Genomic DNA, 20,466 nt, shown 5'->3' on the forward strand with positions numbered 1-20,466 from the left:
TAACTGTAAGATGGTGGGAGCAAGGACAGAAGTTAAAACAGCTGACTGGTTGAGAAATAATGATGTCAACGCTGTAATTGGCCAACACATGCCCAATAACTTCATACCAAATGGCAACTTTGGAATTTTAGTTGCATCGTCTGCATGTTCTCTATAATGATTCTTCTCACTGTCTTGCCACTATCTATCACTGCGATTTAAAACTCCAGCTGGTACCTATCTAACAGCTCTGTAGCATCTCATTTTTGTTATGAAAAGGCACAGCTTCTGTTCAGTGCAGCACCTGACATCAATAAAGAGATCCAAATCATTCAATATATCAGAGTTCATATCCTTCTGGTTAGTGTTCCTTCCTGTACATTGTGTAATGGTGCCAATACACTGTAGGGAAAATTACATATCTGTCTATGCACAGTAATGCACTAATATGATTGGTGTCCAAGATACTGAACTTTTCCCCTGTCCCTACTAAATCATTTCTCCCTTTGTTGCAATGAAGGCTTAGCACAATAAGAAGAAATAACTTGCCTATATGTAACACATTTCACAACCTCAAGATATCCCAAAGAACAGAACATCCAATAAAGTTTCTTTGAACTGTTCCTGTTATAGTTGGCAACAGCCATTTTGTGCACAGCCAGTTCCCAGGAACAGCGTGATAATAATCAGGCAATCTCTTTTAATGGTGTTGGCTGAGGGTTAAATATTGGCTGGACACTGGGGAGAACTCTCCTGCCCTTATTTGACGCAGCACCATGGGATCCTTTACATCCACTGAGAAGGTAGTGGGGGCCTTGGTTCAATGTCTCATCTAGAAGATAAATTACAGCACCTCCAGTATGCGCTCAGATCTCTGGTGTGGGGCTTGAACCCACAACCTTGTGAGGCTATGAACCACAGGTGACTTTGGGGCAGAGCTTCAGGTTCATTTACTTCTTGTCTAAATGGTTAATGCACTGAAACCGCGTTCTTACATTGCACAAGTGCACTATTTTTGCAGAGCTGTAAAATAAAGTAGCTCAGTTAAAAATAGTGCACAAAGGATTATGGTAGATGGGCTTAAGTATCTGTGCATGAGCCTGTTCTGATCTTCAGAGTTCTGCAGCCTAAGCTACACACCCACACGAACCCGCACATGCGCACACATGCATACACAAATGCACGTGCACGAAGTATGCGCACACATGCGCACTCACACATGCACACACATGCACACCCACACATATGCACACACACACATGCACACACACGCACACACGCACATATGCACACACACATATACACACACACCACACACACAAAAAACACACACGAGAAAATAAAATATTCAAGAATTTGCGCATGAGCTTCACCAATTGAAATTTTCATCTTGATGTCTCCTGCTTTGAGAAAATCTTTCCAAGGGTCACAAAACTGTGGAATTCCATGCCTCTCTATTAATTTTCCTTTCTCCTACAATCCACAAGCGTTTAGAACCATAGAACCTTCTAGTCTGTGCCGAAATATTATTCCGCTAGTCTCATTGACCTGCACCTAGTCCATAATCCTCCAGACCTCTCCCATCCATGTATCTATCTAATTTATTCTTAAAACTTAAGCGTGAGCCCGCAATAGAACCATAGAACACTACAGCACAGAAAACAGGCCATTTGGCCCTTCAGTATCACCTAACTACTGCTTTTTGTTTTGGCTAATGTTTCCTCCCAATCTTTTTATCAACATGAACAACAACGACAGCAACAATTTTTTTTCAAGCTCATATAATGGCTTAGAACTGTCAATTAGGTTTCTGTAAAGAAAAGGTAGATGTGAGTGCCCATTTCCTCTTGCCCAGCAAAGGGTCATCTAGAGAAACCTTGCACCTCCGGCCCATGGTTTTCCTCCCATTAGTTTCAAAACTCAAGAGATCTGACTCTGCAAGGCTCAGGGGCAATTCTCCCCTGTAATGTTCTTGCAATCCAAGCTTTGAGGGAGAAAGCCTGGCTTAATGATGGCAGAGCAGTGCAAACCCACTGCAATGAAATCTATGTTCAAATCTCTGATCTTTTCTCCCATCAAGCAAACTCTATGTTTTAGAATCGGGGTCTAACACCCTCAGCATGCCCAGCCTAATCAGGGGTAGGGATGAAGGAGAAAAAGCCAAAATTGAGCTCCATGAAAAATGTTGATTGCCTGGTAATACTGGCTGGAAATAGTTTTGTCTCTTGCCAAAGTAATCATTGGGAGTATAAACCTATCAGAATGTTGGCTGTGTCAGTATCACAGACTCCATCATCATTTATTTTCATTTTGAATGCGGTTAACAATGTGATAATTGAACAGATAATCTGTGTTTGGGATGTTGAATGACAGATGAATATTGGCCAGGACACCAGAGATAACACCCCTGCTCTTCTTCGAAATAGTGCCATGGGATCTTTTATATCTGCCTAAACAGGTAGGGCCTCAGTTACGAACATATAGACATATGAACAAAGAACAGAAGTAGGCCATTCAGCCCATCGAGAAACTCCACCATTTAGTAAGGTCATGGCTGATCCGATAGTAACCTCAAATCTGCATCCCATCTACCCCCATAACCTATCACCCTCTTGCTTACCAATAATCTATCCACCTCTGCCTTAAAAATATTCAAAGACTCTGCTTCCACCACCTTTTCAAAAAGAGAGTTCCAAGGACTCATGACCCTCTGAGAGAAAACATTTTGCCTCAGGTCCATTTCAAATGGGCAGCCCCTTATTTTTTAAACAGTGACCCCAAGTTCTTATTGTCCCACAAGAGGAAACATCCTTCCCACAACCACCCTGTTAAGACCCCTCAGGGGTCTTATATGTTTCAATCAAGTCATCTCCTACTCTCCTGAACTCTAACGGTTACAAGCCTAGCCTGTCCAGCCTTACCTCATAAGAGAACCAGCCCATTTCTGGTATTAGTTTAACACCTCATCTGAAAAATGGCATCTCCAACAGTACAGTGCTCCCTTATTACTGCACAGAGCCTTGCGGTTCATAGGGGAGAGTGCTACCAACTGAGCCACAGCTCAGCTATTGTCTTCTCAGTCACTTCAATGATTGCCAACTCTTGTTGCTTGCACATCTGGAAGTTCCATCACAGAGCCTCCTGTCTTCAACTTTCCCACCTACACAAAAAGCCTTTCTTGATCTCTAATGGAGAACTGAAGAAAAACATTTTTTTCTTTTGTAATTCCTCAATGCTTTTTCTCTTCAGTTGCTTAGAGCTGTGTCCTGCAGATTAGTCTTTAGTTCCTGGAGACTCCAGGGCAGTTCTGGAGGGATGGCAACCTCATTAAACTTCAGCTATACAAGAACATTTAACAGGAAAATAAAACCCTGCAAACTGCAGCATGAAATATTGGGTCTGGTTTTCTCCCTGGTATTTGGTAAGCTTGGAAGTAGAGTGTGACTAGATATGGTGGCTGGTATTCTGGCTGCTACCAGACAACAGACCTTCAGGTTCAAAGATAAGGGACATTCCAACAAAAGGAAGCAATTTGTTGTGAGTTCCTTGACTTGCTGTCCATAGAACTACCCACAGATCACACGAGAGTTTGAGAGGAGCTAAGCTTACCACTAAACTCGTTCTGAGACATGAGGCTTTAGAACAGACCTTACTAATTCATTCCCATGACAGCTTTTATATCTGACTGCCAGTTGCAGATCCCTCAAACGATGCTCTTGAAGTCCTGAGCTAACGTAAACAGGACCGATTCGTCATAATGCCTCTCTACCTCTTTTTCCCATGCCCAAGGAATAAACATCTGCCCACACGTTGAAAACAACAACAACTTATATTCCTAACAGACTAAAAAGCCCCAGAGTGCTTTTTTATCAAACAAAATTAGATGGCAAACCACATATCAACAGGAGTGACAAAATGCTTGGTAAAAGAGGTAAGTATTTTAAACAGTATCTTATAAAAAGTATTATGCCAAGAAGTCATGAGAAAAAAACCTAAAAAAAATTATTTATTTTCCATATTCTATTTAAATTCTGTTTTTGAAATTGAAAAAAGACTAAATCATCAACCTCCTGGAACATGACACCCCTTGTATTGTATGAACATTCCAGCCAAAGGGCTAGTAGATGAGATGTCTGCACCAGCCAGCTCTGAACAAAGGCAGAGCTACTGTGAGTCCTCATCTCCAATGTTGTGCTAATGGTTCCACAGTTATCTGCTCAAAATGTTTTTTGATGAGGTCCTTAAAGTACAGCATTAGTTGAATGGCTCAATCCAAAACCACCCTGTCACATGACCAAGACTTGAACAATTTGAATTGCTTTGATTAAACAGCTTTTGGATTCTGTCTTCAGTTGCTGTCTAACCTCAGAAAAGAAAAACAGGGTACCAGGCTAATAGCCTGCCTCTGACCTCCATCTCTCTCAAAGATTGATCTTCAGAAGGAACACTGGACTTCGCCTACAAAGTGAACTAATTCCCCGGAATACAAGAATTCTTTGCCACCGAGGCCATGAATTCTGGCAGACAAAGCCACCAGAAAGAACCTCCATTGGACATTGACTTACTGGACTCTATTCACCTGAATTAATGCCAATAACTTTTGATGTTTTTTTGTAATTCACATGTTTTAACTTTTTCCCTTTCTTTCTCTGCCTTTCTACCTTGTACGCTCATGAGCGTGAATGTGTGTCACAATCCAGTCCTCAGGTTTTGAATGGTTAATGAATCTAACTTTTGTTCCACCTTAAAGAAGTTGCTGTGGGGCTATTTTTAACATCGGACCTCATAAACCAGGCAAACACACCATGGCCCATTTCAACAAGGGAAAGGATACTAAGGGAAACAAAATAAATTAGAAATCAAAACCACCGCTACCATGGATAGAAGAGGGGAATAGTAATAACAATTCAATTCACTTTGCCCTCGTGTCCATTATAGAAGAGAGAGAATGAGGTAAAGAGATTGGGGGGGTGGTGGAACTTCAGAGCTTAGGAAGCTGAATGCATAGCTGCTAATGGTGGAGAAATTGAAATTTAGGAATAAGTAAGAGACCAGCATTGGAGGAGTGCAGAGATCTCACAGGATTGCAAAAGCGAAGAATTTTAGAGAGATGGGGGGAGGCAATGCCATGAAGGGATTTGAAAACAAGGATGAGAAGCATCACCAGAGCAGGAACCAATGTCCGTCAATGAACACAGGAGTGATGGGTCAATGGGGTTTAATGCAACGAAGACTACCGCCAGCAGATTTTTGGATGAGCTCAGATTTATGAAAGGTGGAAGATGGGAGTCGGCCAGGGGAGCATTGGAATAGCGAAGTCTAGAGGAAAAAAGATGTGGATCACCCCAAATAATTCAGTCTGATTGGCCAGAACTTTCTGCCCGGCGTGCAGACGCAGGCCCGACATGCTTCAGCATAAAATAGCGCGCAACGGCATTGGACTAGCGTCCTGATGTCATCGTGCGTTTGCGTGATATTTCCCTCAGTGGGCATGAGCAGGAGTCAGGACCGCACTTGCCATCAATTATGAGGCCAGTTAAGACCATTAGGAAGGCAATTAAGTTGTATTTTATGTTGCTCGTGCGATTTCACAGTCGTCGCCTGGGCAAAATGGCCAGGCGGGCGGCCGACAGTTTCAAAAACCTCTCCCAAGGGTGGGATAAAAAAGGTCAGCAGCATTGCCTGCTTGAGTAGTGAGGAGTTTGGTAGATAGTTTGCTGCCGGCTGCTTATCGGTACTTGGCAGCTTCACCTCTGTCCGAGACGTCATTGTTAACATTTCCAGGCTTCATTTCAGGACTTATTGGTGTTTCCAAGGCCTCGGGAGGATTCAGACCATGTGGATCCTTTCAGGTATCGGACAGCCTTCTGTCAGCCTGGTAATGGGGATTGTGGTCTCTGCTGGTGGAACGTCCTCTGAGGAGGAAGAGAAGGGCAGGAGGCCGGGTGTTCCAATGCAGCTTCCAGGGGAGCAATCTGTGGGAGGAGAGGTGCAGGGACAAAGGGTGCAAGGCCAACAGGGAGTCCAAGGCAGAAGAGGCCACAGAAGATGCCACTATCCCACTGCCAGCGTTTGCAGGCGCTGATGCAGCTACCTCAATATGTCTGAGGTGCAATGCCAAAGGAGGCTCCGCCTCTCAAGGGAGACTTTGACCTCCATGTGCCAAATGATTGGGCCTGAGATCAGCTCTGACTGTGTGGGTGGACACCTCATGCTAATGGCCCAGGAGGTCACAGTGGTCCTCAACTTCTGTGCCTCCGGCTTTTTCCAGGGCTCAGTGGGGGATCTTTGTGGAATCTCCCAATCAATTGTCCATAGTTGCATCAAGCTGGTGAGAGAAACTCCATTCAGGCAGGTACTGACCTTTATTCTTTACGGACGAGGCCAGCCAGACAGAATGAGCCAGAGGCTTTGCAGCGATTGCTGGGTTCCCCCATGTCCAGGGTACAAGCGACTGCACACATGTGGCCATCAAGGTGCCAGCATGTCAGCCGAGTGCCTTTGTCAACTGGAAGGGATTCCACTACGTGAACATACAGGCAGTGTGTGACCACAGGATGCAGATTCTGCAAGCCTGTGCAAGGTACCCAGGCAGCCCCCATGACAGGTACATCCTGAGGCACTCCCAGGTGCTGAAACTCTTCAGTGCTCCAGCCTGGCTGGATAGATGGCTGCTGGGTGACAAGGACTATTCATTGTAGCGGTGGTTCATGACGCCTCTCCACCACCCAAGAACAGGGGCAGAGAAGCAATACAATAAGAGTCATGACTCCACAAGGGCAGTGGTAGATGCGACCATAGGTCTTCTCAAAATGCACTTCCGATGCCTGAACCATTAAGCGGGAGCACTACAATACCCCCAAGAGTGGTGTCATTGATCATGGCTGCATGTTCTGCTCCCCATAATCTGGCACTGGCAAGGGGGGACCCACTGGATGAGGAGGATCTTGACGCTGATCCACAGGCCACAGATGATGAATCTAGTAGTGAGTCAGAAGAGGAGCACAGTGAGGAGAATGCTGAGGGCATGGAGGCAGACGTCTATAACCTCCAGAGAGGCAGGGACACCAGGGAAGCCTTGATACAAAGATCAGCTTCAACCACACGCCAGGACTGCTGCCTCTATCCCAGATGTCTGAAAGGACCCTTTCATTTGAACACAAAGTCCCCTCAGTGCCTGTGCAATAAATTGCAGAGCCACCCAAGTCCAGAGTTACATACTAGCGTACCCTGCACCAGTAAAATAAAAAGGTGAAACATACTCAGGCCATGATGACAAAAACAAAGTTAATCTAATATTGACAATTCCAAACTATTTACATAACCTTGTCTGGTCTTCATTCCCACATCAGAATAGATAAATCCAACAGAAATAAACATAAAATCACCCATGACCTGTTCCTCCTGTCCCCCCTTTAACTTACGTTTCCGAGTGCTATGTCTTGGTGCTCCCCCCTCACTGGCACCAGTATTGAGGACAGTCTGCTCACTCTGTTGTCCTGTTGGCCTTGATGACCTTGGCGCCATCCTCTGGGCCATGGAGCCTGTGCTGGCCCCACCTGGGAAGGGGAGGCTAGTGCCACAGCTGGCATCTCCCCAGTCACTGCAGCCTCACCAAATGCAATGGTCACTGGCGGAGGGGTGGAGGAGCTGCTGCCATCATACAGAACGCCCTGAGAGGAGCCAGCAGAGAAGACAAGTGGCTCATGCGCCAATGTGAGTTCGTTCTGAACCTCCCTGTTCACCATTGCTGAATGTAAACCTAGCTGGGATACTGGGTGCCTCATTCATCTTCCACACAGGCACTGACCACCTGAGGTCATTGCCTGTGTGAGGGTTTGCAGATCCGAGCTCAACCCCAGGAACCTTGATTCTGTTCCTGGAGCTGCCTCCCCATGAGAGTCACCATTCTCTCAATGGGGGAGGCAGTGCGCTCTGCCATGAGGGTTAACGGAGTGCTGATGCTCCACATAGACTCCTGCACAACAGAGACCATGGCACACAGGCCCTTATGGATCTCTGCCAGATCCTTCCACTCATCCTGCTGAACATCCAGCATCTGCCGCCTAATGGACAACTCCAGAGGCTCATCATCTGCTTTTGACTGAGCATCGTCCTGGCCCCCAGCAGTCTTCTGACTGCCGGTGCCCTGGGCACTCTCTGCCTCAGCCTGCACCTCAAGCGACTGTGAAGTGCCCTCACCAATGTGCACCGACATTTTAGCCGCCAATCTAATACCCACTAAGGTGCTGGTATCTGCGCTGGTGTCTGGTTCAGTGAGCGGGTGTGACGCAGGTACAAGTGAGCCTGCTGGTCCTCCAGAGTCAGGGGTGGCCCTTCAGGGTCCAGAGGTCAACTGTGTGCTGGAGAATCTAAAATCGAGAAGAAGGACATACCATTAGTTAAAGTCACCACACTGTCACCGTGCATGCCAGGCACCCTGGTGAGACAATGGAGATCTGCATCAAGGTGCCACCTTCTTTCAAAGATCAATGGGGACTCCAGGTTTGAGGCTCCCATTAGTGAAAAGACTATTCTAGAATCGTTGCACAATCTGAAACTCTTACCTCTGTGCACTGCAATCTTACGTTCATCTGGCACCCCCACCTCTCCATGCCTGGTTGCATGTGGAGCGTGCCGGCTCTCAAGCTCAAATGCCTCTTGCTTGAACCTGGTGAGCAGCAGCAGGTTGGATGGGCCTCCGCCTGTATGTGCCCTCTCTGCCTGGTTATGACTCGTCTTCTCCTGAAAGGACAGAGGAGCATGGATTAGTCCACTCTCTACCTGCAGCGCCAACCCCAGCTGAGGAACACCTCGCAAGGCACATCCGAGTCATGGCCCTCGAGCCGCAGGGCACCTCAGTCCAAGCCAGGGTTCACCCCTTTGGCCAGCTCCGGTGTCATTGACAGTTGGCACTCGGGCTGTAGGCCACACCTTAACACTTCTGCACACTACTCACCCTTCCTGAGCACAACAGGTCATTCAGCTTCCAACACTGTACCCATGTGCGCCGCACCTGCCAGGTCGCCATTGGACACGGCAGCTGACAAGCACTCGGCCCCGCCCACCCCTTCTCTACCAGTCACGAGCCGTGTTTCAAACTGGGCAGGCCTTAGCTGGCCCGCCAGCATGAAACCACGGGTCGGGGGCTGATCAAGGGCGATGGCCCTTTTCCGAGCTGCTCCCGGGCCCGCTGACCTCAAAATTCTGCCCTTGTGTTTTGTATATATGACCCGAGCAGTTGAGCAAAGCTGACAATTCTTACTGTTGGTTGTTTTCATGAGTGTGCTATCTTCACAGCTCTGAAACCATAAGTTCAAGGTCTCAGGGGTGCCCACACCTCAGAACTGTGAACTTCTCTTTGTGATGGATTGACTGCGCTAGGAAGCAGGACAGAGAAGGTTCACTCAACTCCTTCCTGCGTTGAGAGGCTTATCTGATGAAGACAGGTTGAATAATTTGAGCCGATAACCATTGAAGTTTAAAAGGACGAAAGGTGATTTTATTGAAACCCTGAGGGGATTTGACAGAGTAGATACCGCAAGGAAGTTTCCACTTGTGGCAGAGAATAAAACCAGGGGACACAGTTTAAGAATATAAGGTCTACCATTTAAGACAGAGATGTGGAAAATATTTTTTCTCTCAAAGAGTCATTAGTACGTTCTCTTCCCCAAAAAGCTGTGGAGGCTGGATCATTGAATTTATTCAAGGCTGAGTTAGACAGGTTTTTGACAGACCCCAAGGGAGTCAAAGATTATGGGGGACAGGCAGCAAAGTGAAGTTCAGACCACAAACAGATCAGCCATCACTGTACTGAATGGTGGAGCAGGCTCAAAGGGCTGAATGGCCTACTCCTGCTCCTAAGTCCTATGTTCCCCTGCTCGTACGTACCAGATGAGCCATCTCACAACTCTGGAGCATCCAAACAGAGACAGAGAAAAAAACTCTGGCAATTCCTTTTGCCTCACCCAATTGCATGTGAGCTTCCATTCACAGACTGGGAATGAAATGCAGAAAGGTTCTTTCAAGTAAAAAAGTGTGTGCGTGTCTTTGGCTTAAATCAAAAAATTACATAGAATGTATAGCACAGAAACAGGTTATCCAACCCAACTGATCTCAGAATCACAGAATCACAGAATCACAGTGCAGAAGAGGCCCTTCGGCCCATCGAGTCTGCACCCACACGTGAGAAACACCTGACCTACCTACCTAATCCCATTTACCAGCACTTGGCCAATAGCCTTGAATGTTATGACATGCCAAGTGCTCATCCAGGTACTTTTTAAAGGATGTGAGGCAACCCATCTCCACCATCCTCCCAGGCAGTGCATTCCAGACCGTCACCACCCTCTGGGTAAAAAAGTTTTTCCTCACATCCCCCCTAAACCTCCTGACCCTCACCTTGAACTGAGACCTCTTGTGATTAACCCTTCAACTAAGGGGAACAGCTGCTCCCTATCCACCTTGTCCATGCCCCTCATAATCTTGTACACCTCGATCAGGTCGCCCCTCAGTCTTCTCTGCTCCAACGAAAACAACTCAAGTCTATCCAACCTCTCATCATAACTTAAATGTTTCATCCCAGGCAACATCCTGGTGAATCTCCTCTGCACCCCCTCCAGTGCAATCACATCCTTCCTATAATGTGGCAACCAGAACTGCACACAGTACTCTAGCTGTGGCCTCACCAAGGTTCTATACCACTCCAACATGACCTCCCTACTTTTGTAATCTATGCCTCGATTGATAAAGGCAAGTTATGCCTTTATCACCACCGCACTAACATGCTACTCCGCCTTCAGAGATCTATGGACACACCCGCCAAGGTCCCTTTGTTCCTCAGAACTTCCTAGTGTCATGCCGTTCATTGAATACTTCCTTATCAAATTACTCCTTCCAAAGTGTATCACCTCATACTTTTCAGGGTTAAATTCCATCTGCCACTTATCTGCCCATTTGACCATCCTGTCTATATCTTCCTATAGCCCAAGACACTCATCCTCACTGTTAAACACCCAGCCAATCTTTGTGTCATCCGCAAATTTACTAATCCTAGCCCCCACATAGTCATCTATGTCGTTTATGTAAATAACAAATAATAGGGGATCCAGCACAGATCCCTGTGGTCCGCCACTGGATACTGGCTTCCAGTCACTAAAGCATTCTTCTGTCATCACCCTCTGCCTCCTACAACTAAGCCAATTTTGAACCCACCTTATCAAATTACCCTGTATTCCATGTGCATTTGCCTTCTTTATAAGTCTCCCATGTGAGACCTTGTCAAAGGCTTTGCTGAAATCCATATAAACTACATCAACTGCACTACCCTCATCTACACACCTGGTCACCTCCTCAAACAATTCAATCAAATTTGTTAGGTATGACCTCCCTCTGACAAAGCCATGCTGACTATCCCTGATCAAACCTTGCCTCTCCAAATAGAGATAGATACTCTCCTTCAGAAATTTCTCCAATAGTTTCCCTACCACTGACATGAGACTCACTGGCCTGTAGTTCCCTGGCTTATCTCTACAACTCTTCTTAAATAGCGGAACCACATTAGCTGTTCTCTAGTCCTCTGGCACCTCCCCCATGGCCAGAGAGCAACTAAAAATTTGGGTCAGAGCCCCTGCAATCTCCTCCCTTGCCTCCCCCAGCAGTCTGGGACACAAAACATCTGGACCTGGAGATTTGTCCACTTTTAAGCCTGCCAACACATCCAATACCTTGTCACTCCCTATATCAATTTGCTTAACAACCTGGCAGAGTTCAATACCTTCATCCTCATTCTCTTGGGTGAAGACGGATGTGAAGTATTCATTCAACACTCTAGCAATGTTCTCTGGCTCCACCCATAGATTTCCCCCTTGGTCCCTTATGGGCCCTACTCTTTCCCTGGTTATCCTCTTCCCATTGATATACTTACAGAATATCTTGGGATTTTCCCTACTTTTACCAGCCAGAGCTTTTCAAATCTCCTCTTTGCTCTCCTAATTGCTTTCTTAAGCTCCACCCTGCACTGTCTGTACTCCACTAATGCCTCCGCTGATTTGCTTCCCTTGTACCTGCTAAAAGCCTCTCTTTTCCTTCTCATCGTAAACTGAATGTCTCTGGTCATCCATGGTTCTCTGGGCTTGTTACTCCTTCCTATCACCCTAGAGGGAAAATGTTGAGCCTGTACCCTCCCCCTTTCCTTTTTGAACACCCCCCACTGTTCCTTTGTAGATTTCCCCACAACTAACTGTTCCCAGTCTACCTTGGCCAGATCCTGCCTTATTTTACTAAAATCCACTCTCCCCCAATCCAAAACATTTTTTTGCAACTTGTCTATTTCTTTGTTCATAACAAACTTAAACTGTACTATGTTGTGGTCGCTATCACTAAAATGCTCACCCACCACCACCTCAGCCACCTGTTCGGCTTCATTCCCCAGAATTAGGTCCAGCAATACACCATCCCTTGTTGGACCCTCTACATATTGACCAAAAAAGTTCTCCTGTACACATTTCAAGAAATTCATTCCATCCAAGCCCTTAACACTGTGTCTATCCCAATTAATGTTGGGAAAGTTGAAATCACCTAATACAATTATCCCATGGCTATTGTTTTACACACCTCCACAAATTGTGCACATATTTGCTCCTCAATTTCCCACTGACTATCTGGGGCTCTATAATAAACACCTAATAATGTGGTTGCCCCTTTATTATTCCTAAGCTCTACCCACGAAGCTTCATTTGATGCCCCCTCCAAGATATCATCTCTCCTTACTGCAGTAACAGACTCCTTAACTAATAATGCAATGACTCCTCCTCTTTTACCCCCTCCCCTGTCTCGTCTGAAGATTCTATATCTCGGAATGTTGAGTTGCCAATCCTGCCCTTCCCTCAACCACGTCTCAGTGATGGCTACTTTATCACAATTCCACATGTCAACCCTCACCCTTAACTCAGAGATAAAAACAAAAAAACTGCGGATGCTGGAAATCCAAAACAAAAACAGAATTACCTGGAAAAACTCAGCAGGTCTGGCAGCATCGGTGGAGAAGAAAAGAGTTGACGTTTCAAGTCCTCATGACCCTTCGACAGAACTTGAGTTCGAGTCCAAGAAAGAGCTGAAATATAAGCTGGTTTAAGGTGTGTGTGTGGGGGGGGCGGAGAGATAGAGAGACAGAGAGGTGGAGGTGGGGGGGTGCGGTTGTAGGGACAAACAAGCAGTGATAGAAGCAGATCATCAAAAGATGTCAACGACAATAGTACAATAGAACACATAGGTGTTAAAGTTAAAGTTGGTGATATTATCTAAACGAATGTGCTAATTAAGAATGGATGGTAGGGCACTCAAGGTATAGCTCTAGTGGGGTTTTTTTTATAATGGAAATAGGTGGGAAAAGGAAAATCTTTATAATTTATTGGAAAAAAAAAAGGAAGGGGGAAACAGAAAGGGGGTGGGGATGGGGGAGGGAGCTCACGACCTAAAGTTGTTGAATTCAATATTCAGTCCGGAAGGCTGTAAAGTCCCTAGTCGGAAGATGAGGTGTTGTTCCTCCAGTTTACGTTGGGCTTCACTGGAACAATGCGCATGTCTGTCCTTGGCTTGCTGCATTGTTCCAGTGAAGCCCAACGCAAACTGGAGGAACAACACCTCATCTTCCGACTGGGGACTTTACAGCCTTCCGGACTGAATATTGAATTCAACAACTTTAGGTCGTGAGCTCCCTCCCCCATCCCCACCCCCTTTCTGTTTCCCCCTTCCTTTTTTTTTTCCAATAAATTATAAAGATTTTCCTTTTCCCACCTATTTCCATTATAAAAAAAACCCCACTAGAGCTATACCTTGAGTGCCCTACCATCCATTCTTAATTAGCACATTCGTTTAGATAATATCACCAACTTTAACTTTAACACCTATGTGTTCTATTGTACTATTGTCGTTGACATCTTTTGATGATCTGCTTCTATCACTGCTTGTTTGTCCCTACAACCACACCCCCCCCTCCACCTCTCTGTCTCTCTATCTCTCCGCCCCCCAAACACACACCTTAAACCAGCTTATATTTCAGCTCTTTCTTGGACTCGAACTCAAGTTCTGTCGAAGGGTCATGAGGACTCGAAACGTCAACTCTTTTCTTCTCCGCCGATGCTGCCAGACCTGCTGAGTTTTTCCAGGTAATTCTGTTTTTGTCTCACCCTTAACTCATCTGTTTTACCTGTCATACTTCTGGCATTAAAGTAGAGGCCATCCAGCCTTGCCCTACTCCCTTGAAGCTTAGTGCAGCTGTACTCCCTCTAACTTGATTGATTTACTGTATTATGATGTGTCCCTATTCTGCTAACATGCTGTGTCCCCTCCCCCTGCCAAATTGGTTTAAACTCCTCCCAATAGCACTAGCAAACACACCCGCAAGGATGTTAGTCCCGCTCTGGTTCAGATGTAGACCGTCCCACTTGTACAGGTCCCACCTTCCTCAGAAATGGTCCCAGTGATCCAGGAATCTAAAACCCTCCCTCCTGCACCAACTCTTAAGCCACATATTCATCTGCGTTATTCTCCTATTTCTGAGCTTGCTAGCACGTGGCACTGGGAGTAATCCAGAGATTACAACCCGAGAGGTCTTGCTTTTTAGTCTACTGCTTAACTCCCTGAATTCTTGATGCAAGACCTCATCCCTCTTTCTACCTATGTCATTGGTACCAACATGTACCATGACCTCTGCCTTATCACCCTCCCCCTTCAGGATGCCCTGTAGCCGTTCAGTGACATACTGGACCCTGGCACCAAGGAGGCAACATATCATCCTGGAGTCACATTGACGGCCATAGTAGTGCCTATCTATTCCCTTGACTCTAGAATCCCTTATTACTATTGCTCTTCCTCCCTTCCTCTGGTCCTGTACAGACAGGTTGCTTATGCCCATGTTTATACTCCACACCAGCCTCCTCCCACCCCTATTACATTAACTCCTGGATTGCATATAAAAAAATGCTACTTGACTTTTTGCACATCTATCAACTTGGACTTTTTTATCCTCAAGGAGGGTAGGGGGAATTGAGAAAACGCAATGCTCCACCCGCCCACCTAGGGAGGAAGTGCCTACCGAGGCAGGATCTTTATTGCTGGGGGCAGGGTATGGGCTGGAGTTGGGCCTGCCAACCTGGGAGGAAACATGGAGGCAGCCACAGGAGCTGCCAGGTGCTGAGCCAGGCTGTTTGACAGGCCCACCTTAGTGCCATTGGACTTTGTCCCAGTGGAAAAAAAAACACAAAGCCCTCCAGCCCTCACCGCTCACCCCCCACCTCACCATCCAAACATCCCCTATGTCCCATCCATGCCACCTCATGCCCATACCCTCAAGCCCCTCGTCCCCCTATGCCAGGCTCAGCCATTCCACCCACCCCCTATGTCCCTGCATACCCCCATAAGCCAGGCTCTGGCACTTCCATGTCCATTAACCCACTGTACACTTTCTAGAACCAATGAACATCATTTCACAGTGTTTATTGATACAAGTCAAGTGGGTTGTAGCACTTGTGGTTAGTGCTTTTTGAAACTTCATAGGGCCTGGATGACTAACACTTTTATTAACTTGCTGTCCAGACCTTTTTTTCAATAGGAGGAATTTATCAATGGGGCATTTTTTTTTTCAAAACCTTTTTTTACACTACCTACTTTACACTGTAATGTTAATTTGTTCCAGAAAGTGTACAGTGGCTCAATGGACATAGAAGTACCAGAGCCTGGCAAAGGGGGCATGGTGGGCCAGAAGAGGTGGGTGAAAGGGAAGAGCCTTGCACAGTGGGTATGGAGGAACATATGGGCCGGGAATTTCCGGCCCCAATGCAGATGAGGCGGTACCCCAGCCAGAAGTCCATTGACTTGCGGCTGGACCGGACCGGACGATCCTGGGGGGGCAGGCAGGTGTGGAAAATCCCGCCCATGTGGTGGATGGAAGGGCAGAGCCTGGCACAGGGGCATGAGGAGGACCTTTTGAACTTACCTTTTGAAAGGCGCCTCATGCAGATTAGGGTTCACCAATCCTCTAAGGGGCCGTGAACCACGACTCTTCAAAAACTGGACTGACTCTATGAAAATTGCAGAGGAGTAGGAGATGCCTATCTCTGCAATGGAGCTGGCCAGGTTGGTAGTGCCAGATGTGGGCTTCTGACAGGAAGCAGCCTGCATCCTTTAAAGGCACTCCCAAAAATAGCACAGACTAGCATGTTTTGCAAATCCCAGAATCGGGACCTGCCCACCATTTTTCAAGGGCTTCTGAGTCAACCCAACTCGGTGAAAATCCAGACCATCATATTAATACTACTATCATCGAAGCTAATCTATTTTCTCTCTTGTTCATCCTGAGTATCTCAAAACGTTAGCCTACACTTATTTTGTCTTGCGTGTGTGTGTGTGTGCATGTGTGTTTCAGTGCATGTGAGAGAGTGTGTGAATGGGCATGTGAATGTGTGTAGGTGTGTATGTGTGTGAGTGGACGTGTATGTATAGGTGTGTGTGTGTGTGAGAGAGTGGGAGTTGGCATGTGAGTGTATGTAAGCGTGTGTGTGTATGTTAGAGGGAGAGAGAGACTGTGTGTGTGTCTATATGTGAGTGTGAGTTGGCATGTGAGTGTATGTAAGCGTGTGTGTGTTAGAGGGAGAGAGAGCTTGTATGTGTGTGTGTGTATATGTGAGTGGGCATGTGTGTGTGTGTGTAAGAGTGTGTGCAGATTGGGCTTTTTTAAAATTAATTCACAGGATGTGGGCTTCGCTGGCTGGGCCAGCCTTTATTGCCCATCCCTAGTTGCCCTTAAGAAGGTGGTGGTGAGCTGCCTTCCTGAACCACTGCAGTCCATGTGGTGTAGGTACACCCATAGTGCTGTTAGGGAGGGAGTTCTAGGGTTTTGACCCAGCCGCAGACCTGTGGAGATCATAACAGGCTCTTGCCACTCAAATAGTTGTCACAAGCATCAGTTACTTAATAAAAGATTGAAACTTTTCTTATATGCATTGTTTTTTCTACTTGCTATTGAGTTATCAATGCATTCCCAGAACTCCTTTACTTTTACACTCTCCAGGATTGAACCCCAAGCTTGATCAACACTACCCATTGGCTTATTCCTTTTTCCTTCGATATTTCACCTTTGATGTCCTCCTATACAGACATTGAACACCGCACTCTGCCCGCTCGCCCCGTTTTGGTTTCCTATACGGGCATTGACCCTCCATCTTGTTTTCCAATAAAAACCCAACTCATAATTCCTCAGTTACAAGCGGAAGTATTAACGAAGAAAGAAAATTAAAATTAGTCCATGATTTTGTACGCTGCATTATCAATGCACCCCTAATGCTTTGCTTTGGAGAATGTTAATAGAGGCATGAAGGAGAAAGAGAGAGAGTTAGGAACTGGAGTATGGCGACCTCAATAGTGTAAATGTCATTTAATGAGCACATGGTGTGAAGAGACATTCCTTCACTTGGGAAATATGCCTCAGGTGCCAATTAAATCTCAGTGTTTTGAACACAACACCGGTGGGTTTTCCTTAATGGGGATGATCTGATATATAGGATAATTTCAATGCCAACAGGAACGGATAAAAATATTCATGTTAGTGAAAGCTACAATAGCTGTAGTTAAACATTACAATGTACATTGCAAATGCTAAATTAACCCACTGAGGTAGATCGAAGTGACCCCACCATCTCACAGTTTGTGCCTGCAGACATGGGCTAATAACTCAAAAAAGAGAACATCAGATCCTTGACAACTGTACTTCCAATTCACACATTGTAAAACTCATATTTCTGCTGCTCTGGAACCCATGTAGTCTGAGCTGGTTTATTCAGAATTGGAGATTTAGTGCTAGCTTTGTACACTTTAACGCTGGACATAATGCAGCTCATTACGATGGGAAACATGATGGGACAGGCCCATTAAATCGTAGGAGAGGCTCTGCATCTGTCTCCCGACGGCAGCAAAACCTCTCCCGATTAACTTGGTGAGCAGAAGAGACTGACAGGCGATTCCCGACTGCCAGTGATGGGCCAGTGGCTCCCAGTGGCTGGGACATCTGCTGCTGGGGTCCTGAATCCCAGGGAAGGCCCAATGGTGGCCATATAAGTGACTGAAGGGCACTTGATTCCATTGGGCCTCCTGCGTGGTGCAGATGGGGGATTTCACACTGCTTCTCTGACCAGTGGGCGATACGCCCATCAACCTGCAGAATCCTGGCTGATGTAGATGTCTGTCTTTGTATATTTAAAATTCTCATTCTTGTTTTCAAATCAGTCCATGGCCTTGCCCCTCTCAACCTCTGTAACCTTGTCCAGCCCTACTATCCTATGAGATCTCTGCCTTCTTTCCCAACGTTCAGTAGTCCCATTTGTGGCTGTGACTAGGCATGATGAAGGCACAAGGTTCTGGTGTTCCCTTCCTAAAGCTCTCACCTCTCTATGCCTCCTACTTTAGGTCGCCCCTTGAAATCTAACTCTTTGATTGAGCATTTGGCCGTGTGTCCGACTATCTCCTTACATGGCTCAGGAGTCAACTTTAGATTATTAACACACCTGTGAAATAACTTGGGACATTTTACGATATTAAAGGTGCTATTTAAATGCAAGCTTTTGCCATTGTGCAGATTCACAGCAGACCCTGTTCTATAACTTCTTTGCTGACCTAATATGCTGCTGTCAATCCTGGATTGCTCTGTGCATTGCAGGCTCTCAGTTGACTTTACTGTCTTTAATTTTTTATCATCTCCCACTGCAGAAGGGTTTTAGCTGGATCTGTATCTATAAAGTAAATTAAGTGACGATGTATTCTTGGCACAGTGGCTTACTTAAGAGGAGAGTTGCAGAGGAATCGCTTAACATTATAAGGTCTATTTCACGAGTTGCCCTCCCATTGAATGTTGGGGGACACAGCCTTTGCTGACATTGCATTTGTGTATCTTGACTAACTCAACATCTGCATGGCATGCTTACATCTTTCACTTTAACTTCACGCCTCTTTCCCGTGTTTTATGTTTGGGAGGGGGGGTGGTGGGGAGGTGGCCATTTTGTACACGGCAAGATCTGGCAAATTACGATGAGATAAATAACCCTGTTTGCTGATGGTGTCACATAGGGGAAGAATTCTGGCTAGCAAACTGATTTGTATTTTGGAAAAAAATTGGATCTTTAGCAAATTGGAAAGAGGGGCCAGGAATTTCCAAAGCCCGCTCAACACCATCGCGCGTCATTTTACGCTCGTTTGGCTTGGGCAGCGCCCGCCCGCCAAGCGCAATATTCTGCCCAAGATCTTGTTTTGTATCAGTTTACAAGGACAGGGACTCCGAAGGTGCGACATTCCTTCTCACCGGAGCATCAGGCACATCCAGACAATTGGAGAAATTGCAAATTGCTGAATTGACGGCCAAATGGGAAAGTAACATTAATGCCACATCATATCAGACCATTGGCTGTCTTTTGTGATATGGGGTATTACATTGCGGGGGAGGGGGTGGGGGGGGGTGGTGGGTGAATGGTCTCAAGAATTCTCTCACTTAACCATCATGACCTCAGGAGAGACTTGACAGAAGCCCACTCATGCGCGTACGCTGATTAGCAAGGGCAGAGGAGGAAATGTCTCGAGGGAATTTGCCACTATAGAAGAGGGATGACCAGCGGGTTTATTAAAGGACTCTGACCTTCTGTTTTTTTTTGCAGTCGTAAATCATACACTTCAATCTCCATTATTATACAGTTGGTAATCAAAGGGACAGAGACAGGTGATACATTATCTGCAACGCTCGAAATTTCAGCAGAAAGAAAAGAATGATCGTTTAGCATCTAATTCCCATTCCAAACACCATGAAGGTTCCAAACGTGCCTCCACTCTGCATCATGGTCTTCCCAACACCACCCAGCAGCTCTCAGCCCCAGCCTGAGGCATGAAAAGCTGCCAAAAAGTGCACCAGCTGCCATGCCAACTGCACAGCCCAACATGAAGCCTATTTTAACTCTGTCAAAGCAGTTGGGCTGTGTCTGCCCGTACGGTCCCACTGCGACTGGCATCACCGATACGCGTTCGGATCGCCTCAGTGCGCCTCACGTGAATTAATGAATTACCTTGATCGTTTTTGTGTCTGGAACTGTACTTCAGCAGAGGTTAAGACTTTCAGCAGAGGTCAGAGAACATAACCAGGAGCAGAATAAAGAATGCAAAGGATTTGTGTTTCTAAAGCATCCTTTTAGAATTCAGGGTACCCCCAAAATACTTTACAACCAATAAAGAGATTTCAAAGTTGTAGCTATTGTTATCAGAGTGGCGCTTTAAACCATCCAACTCTCAGGTGCAAGTACTGCAAACTGAGCCAAGTTGACAATACCTCTGGTGACGTGAGGGGCTGTTTGGATGCTTAATTTCTGCTCGTGAGCCCTTCGACATACACGGTCCCTGTGGCTCAGTGTGGATCAGAAGGTTGAGGGTTCCACTCCAGGGCCAGAGTTTTTG

At 46.2% G+C, this 20,466-nt stretch overlaps 1 protein-coding gene and 1 pseudogene across 2 annotated transcripts in view; both read right to left on the bottom strand.

The window, feature by feature from the left end:
* cdh8 (cadherin 8) overlaps positions 1–20,466 on the bottom strand; it is a 270,165-nt gene that overhangs the window by 136,475 nt on the left and 113,224 nt on the right. The window lies entirely within an intron of this gene.
* On the bottom strand, positions 19,796–20,027 carry LOC121280424 (annotated as a pseudogene).

The sequence above is a fragment of the Carcharodon carcharias genome, chromosome 7 (genome assembly GCF_017639515.1).
Source record: "Carcharodon carcharias isolate sCarCar2 chromosome 7, sCarCar2.pri, whole genome shotgun sequence".
NCBI lineage: Eukaryota > Metazoa > Chordata > Chondrichthyes > Lamniformes > Lamnidae > Carcharodon > Carcharodon carcharias.